At 35.2% G+C, this 6000-nt stretch overlaps 1 protein-coding gene across 3 annotated transcripts in view; it reads left to right on the forward strand.

Moving 5' to 3' along the window:
* The window catches only part of LOC117325171 (jouberin-like), a 68921-nt gene extending 63511 nt beyond the window's left edge, over nucleotides 1-5410 (forward strand). For all 3 annotated transcript variants that reach the window (XM_033881158.1, XM_033881160.1, XM_033881161.1), the window contains 3 exons: nucleotides 135-218; nucleotides 389-430; nucleotides 559-5410. The gene's annotated coding sequence lies outside the window, so the exon portion shown is untranslated. The remainder of the gene's footprint in view (nucleotides 1-134; nucleotides 219-388; nucleotides 431-558) is intronic.
* Nucleotides 5411-6000: the final 590 nt, after the last annotated feature.

Genomic DNA, 6000 nt, shown 5'->3' on the forward strand with positions numbered 1-6000 from the left:
TAACAGGTGTTGTCTGACAGATTACTAGAGTTATCCCGACACTAACAGGTGTTATCTGACAGATTACTGGAGTTATCCCGACACTAACAGGTGTTATCTGACAGATTACTGGAGTTATCAAAGGGCACTAACAGGTGTTATCTGACAGATTACTGGAGTTATCCCGACACTAACAGGTGTTATCTGACAGATTACTGGAGTTATCCCGACACTAACAGGTGTTATCTCACAGATTACTGGAGCTATCACAGGGCACTAACAGGTGTTATCTGACAGATTACTAGAGTTATCCCGACACTAACAGGTGTTGTCTGACAGATTACTGGAGTTATCCAGACACTAACAGGTGTTGTCTGACAGATTACTGGAGTTATCCAGACACTAACAGGTGTTATCTGACAGATTACTGGAGTTATCCCGACACTAACAGGTGTTATCTGACAGATTACTGGAGTTATCCAGACACTAACAGGTGTTATCTGACAGATTACTGGAGTTATCCCGACACTAACAGGTGTTATCTGACAGATTACTGGAGTTATCACAGGGCACTAACAGGTGTTATCTGACAGATTACTGGAGTTATCCCGACACTAACAGGTGTTATCTGACAGATTACTGGAGTTATCCCGACACTAACAGGTGTTATCTGACAGATTACTGGAGTTATCCCGACACTAACAGGTGTTATCTGACAGATTACTGGAGTTATCCCGACACTAACAGGTGTTATCTGACAGATTACTGGAGTTATCCCGACACGAACAGGTGTTATCTGACAGATTACTGGAGTAAGTAATAAGATAATCACCACAATAAGATTAAGTTAAAAAGTGATCCATGTTGGAGCTATCTAGTTTTGTCTTCCAATCTTTTTCAGACTCGATGACCTCTGAGCCTTATTACCTACTTGGCTGCAGTCATATCAAATATACATTGTCTTTATTATAGTGTCGCCATGTAATAATTACATTATATGAAAATGTACAGGACTTTTGACGCCACCTTCGTGTTATATTAACATTCTGCTACTAACTTATTTCACGGTTGAGCAGTTCATCCCTTGTTTTCAGCACCCTAGAATTAAAGCTTCTCCCCAAAACTCCATAAACTGAACATATTTAATAAAACATCAAAAGAAAACCTGGTTCCACTCTTATGCTTCCAGAATTAAAGACATGAATTATAAGTGAGTTAGAAAGTCAATACCACACAACACAAGTCCCTTGTCAAATAACAAATATTCTCGGAAATTGGAAGTTGACAATACGTGCTGCATGCATTATTTAAGCCATATTTAGGGGGAATCAAGCAAGCATGCAGTCAATTAGCAGACAAACATAAACTGATGTAGCTGGAGTTTTATAGAACCTAGTCTCCATTAGTAGATTTGTACGATGACAATAGCACACCACTATAAATTATATGGTAACCACAACTGTATGTCTTTGAATTGTCAGTAATGTGTTGTTTGAGATGTGTTACACATAATTTGATTTGTATTAACGTGATCAGTTTGTTATGTATTGGTATGGTTTAATCTTTGCTTGGTCACCTTTACCTGACAATAGACAGTAACATTTCACTCCCATCACTGATCACCATATAATTAATCCTATTGGTCTGAACATAACCACAGAGATCATTCTTTACAACTAGTATCTCCGTATTTTTTCTGTCATCGCGCCAGTGCCATTATATGAAATCTCACCTGATCCATTGCCTCAGTGAGGTTTCTAATTTAGACTGATCTTTTGTCTCAGATTTTTATTTTTAACTGACATTTCGCCTCAGCCAGATTTCTACTCTCACCTTCAGATAACCAGCTTTGTTTTTATTTTCATTTTTTTTTTATTTTTCAGAAGTTATAATATGACTAATTTAAAACAATAAAATACAGATGTGTTAAAATGGTTTTAGAGTACAACTGTTTATCAATATACCAGTGTAAGGAATCAACATGGCAGCTTTATTCTTCTGTCAGTACTGGTCACCTACAAACCACTTTATTGAGATTAATTTTATGTTATTACTAGAATTACAAAGGACGATAGTTATTTGTTGGTCTTCTCTTGATTAATTAGAATTTTTTAATTGAAAAAATTAAATTCCTTATCTGATTAACCTATCTATGGTAATGTTGAAGACTTCAAATGGATGTCATGCACATTCAGACCATATGCAGCTTAGGATATTGGCTGGTTGATACCAAATATGCATTTCAGCCATAGATAAGATCTGTACCAGTGTGAGTCTCGTAACATTGGCTATTTGTCTGTTCCGTGTGACAAGTTCAGACCATTAAGTTAGATTCGTTGGGTACTGTTTGTTGACACGCATGCCTGTGATTTTGAGCCAAGTTCTATTTTTCTACAAGATTAGCCTTTGCAAATATTTGTACATAAATCCATGAAATGCATCCTTCAAATGAAAATGTCACAATGTAGACCCTCTCATCTGTCAACATAAGGACCCTGCCCACCCCTGACAATTCCATTGCCATAACCTCAATCAATGGCTAGCAGGGTCCAATCTGGCTGCAGGGGTGAGCAAAGCCTAATAGAAGTATGACTACATTAACTACAGTGGTTGACCAGTGGGTTGCATTTCCTGTGATAGAATGATGATAAAATGCCAAGCTTATTGACATAAATATCAATGGCAGTTTTGCAGGCAGGGTATCCAGTATTTGTATTGTTATGTGGTTAGGACGTAAACCATTAATTATTCATTGTTTGCGGGCAGTATCTGGTTGTATAACCATCCTGGGAAGCTGGTCACTGTCTCCTGTCAGGGGTTGGGATACCAGCTCTCAATTAATTTTTCATTCAAACTGAGAGACTCATTTCAATCATACTGTGGATTTTTCAATCATGCTTGAAATTGATGTTTCATATTTATATTCTATTATTATTTTTATATTAGGCTAGAATATACACATTTTTTCAATTGCTAATTAAAAACAGAATATTCTGATTATTTATACTTTATTGCTAATTAAAAACTGGTACTATTTTACACCCGGCGCCCAGTTGTTCAAAAGGTGATTAGGCTTATCGCAATATTGAAATCCTGATAAAATAATTTCTGGTAGAACTATCTTGACAAAATGCTACGATACTATCACACTCCTCAGTCCCTTCCTACCTGACCATTTTAAGGAATACACACACACAGGTTTTGAAGTAAAGGAGAAATGAGATTTTCACTAATCAAGTGATTAAGCTAATCACCTTATGAACAACTGGGCCCAGCCTGTAAAATTGCCTCCATCTTTGATTTTATAATCATGTTTCTCCTCTGTTGATGTAATATTGTCATTGTCATCTATCTTTATGAAATAAGATACTATTTCGTTATTTGTTGAATTGAGAGTTTTTGATATCTTTTATGATAACTTGTGTTAATGCCATCAGGCAGTATAGCTGTTATCATCTAATGGCCGTCCAGTGTACCAACAGAACTCTACTATATTTTGTCTGATTTTTAGCCCACCATCTGATGTTAGTGGGCTATTCAAATCATTCGTCTGTCCGTCCCTCTGTAAAAAAATTCTTGTTATTGCTCTTTCTCAGAAAGTACCAAAGGGATCTTTCTCAAAAAATGGTGGGCTCCAAGATCCCTCTGGGATCCCTTGTCAATAAGTACTCATGTAAACTTGTTAAAAGAAGACAAATTGAGAAAAACGTATTTTGATACATTTTGATTCCTTCATTGGAAAACGACATTTTACTGGTGAAGGATAAGGATTTATTTATCAGATATTTGCCAATAACAGATCCTTTAACATGTAGTCAACCATGCATGGATGGGCTGTATGTCATGCATCAGTAGTCAGTGTCCATTTCCTCTGTCCTAAGAATGATATAGTTTGATTGAGAGTTGTGTCCCCATGAAATATTTAATGTTGACCAGAGATTAGGATCTGTTGGGCGTACCTGTCAGTGCCTATCTGTCAGGGGTGGTACTACCCACCTGTCTAACTTTGTCACCATGGATCATTGAACCTTTTCAGGGAATTATAAATGTTTTATTGGCTTTTGTATTGCGGATAGTTTTTATCATATCAGTTTGTTAATAGCCAAGACCAATTTTTGAAAACGCATAAATATTTAAACAGCGTCATTGAGGTTTGGACATTTTAGAAATGTTGACTTTTGTAAGTTTTAGAGTTTAAAAAGCTTTTCAGTTTTTATGTCCCTTTAATTCTTCATTAATGAAGGAAGAAACTCATTTTGTAACGGAATCCGTCCAGAATAGGTAATTTGTTATCTGGAGTAATTATTGCATGCAGTTGATAAGGAGACACTTTGTGGAGACTGGTCATTGTCCCTATAAGATGCTAAAATCATCCTTTGGTCGTGTAAAGCAATGTAAATCGTCCTTTGGTCGTGTAAAGCAATGTAAATCGTTCTTTGGTCGTGTAAAACAACGTAAATCGTCCTTTGGTCGTGTAAAACAATGTAAATCGTCCTTTGGTCGTGTAAAACAATGTAAATCATCCTTTGGTCGTGTAAAACAACGTAAATCGTCCTTTGGTCGTGTAAAACAACGTAAATCGTCCTTTGGTCGTGTAAAACAATGTAAATCATCCTTTGGTCGTGTAAAGCAATGTAAATCGTCCTTTGGCCGTGTAAAGCAATGTAAATCGTCCTTTGGTCGTGTAAAACAATGTAAATCATCCTTTGGTCGTGTAAAACAACGTAAATCGTCCTTTGGTCGTGTAAAACAATGTAAATCGTCCTTTGGTCGTGTAAAACAATGTAAATCGTCCTTTGGTCGTGTAAAACAACGTAAATCGTCCTTTGGTCGTGTAAAACAACGTAAATCGTCCTTTGGTCGTGTAAAACAACGTAAATCGTCCTTTGTTCCAGTGGGACCAGGTTCTTAAGTTTGAAACTCTGATTAAATAATGTTTTATTATCACTCAGTGTCATTTTACTGTCGATGTTAACAAGTGAATTCATTATTTTGTAATTTTGTGTATTATGTTGTTGATGTAAACAAGTGAATTTATATTCTGTAATTTTGTGTATTATACTGTTGATGTAAACAAGTGAATTTATATTCTGTAATTTTGTGTATTATACTGTTGATGTAAACAAGTGAATTCATTATTGCGTATTTGTGTGTTTATGTCAATTTACTTTATTTATTTATGAACATTACCATTAGATATTTTCAGCATTAATCAACATATTTAAATGCAGACTTCATGTTACATAATGACCATTTGTAAATACTCTTTTGTACATTTGTATATTAGAACTTGGTATATCTATGCCCTTGTATATTGCTTTGTAAATACTTTTTAGTCCGTTGGAAGCTTAGTGCTAATTTTGTACAAGAGTCCAAATGAAATTGCAAACATAGATTTATAATTATTTTCAATAAAATGGTTATCAAATGATTTGTGAGGGTATTCTTTTGTATTTTATCAATCATTTTTGACATTAGATTCCACATACATTTGACTGACAAATGAAAATTCCACATACATAAACAAATAAAATGTCCACATACATGTGACAGACAAGTGAAAATTCCAAATACATGTGACAGATAAGTGAAAATTCTACATGTGGCAGACAAGTAAAAATTCCACATGTGAGAGACACTTGAAAATTCCACATGTTACAGACACGTGAAAATTCCACATGTGACAGCAAGTTAAAATTCCAAATACATGTGACAGACAAATGAAAATTCGACAAACATGTTACAGACATGTGAAAATTCTACATACATGTGACAGACAAATGAAAATTCCACATGTGACAGAAAAGTACAAATTCCAAATGTGTCAGACAAGTAAAAATTCAAAATGTAACAGACAAGTGCAAATTCCACACATGACAGCAAGTTAAAATTCCAAATACATGTGACAGATAAGTGAAAATTCCACATACATGTGACAGATAAGTGAAAATTCCACATGTGACAGACAAGTAAAAATTCCACATACATGTGACAGGCGAATGAAAATTCCAAATACATGTG

Source organism: Pecten maximus, chromosome 4 (assembly GCF_902652985.1).
Source record: "Pecten maximus chromosome 4, xPecMax1.1, whole genome shotgun sequence".
In the NCBI taxonomy this organism is placed as follows: domain Eukaryota; kingdom Metazoa; phylum Mollusca; class Bivalvia; order Pectinida; family Pectinidae; genus Pecten; species Pecten maximus.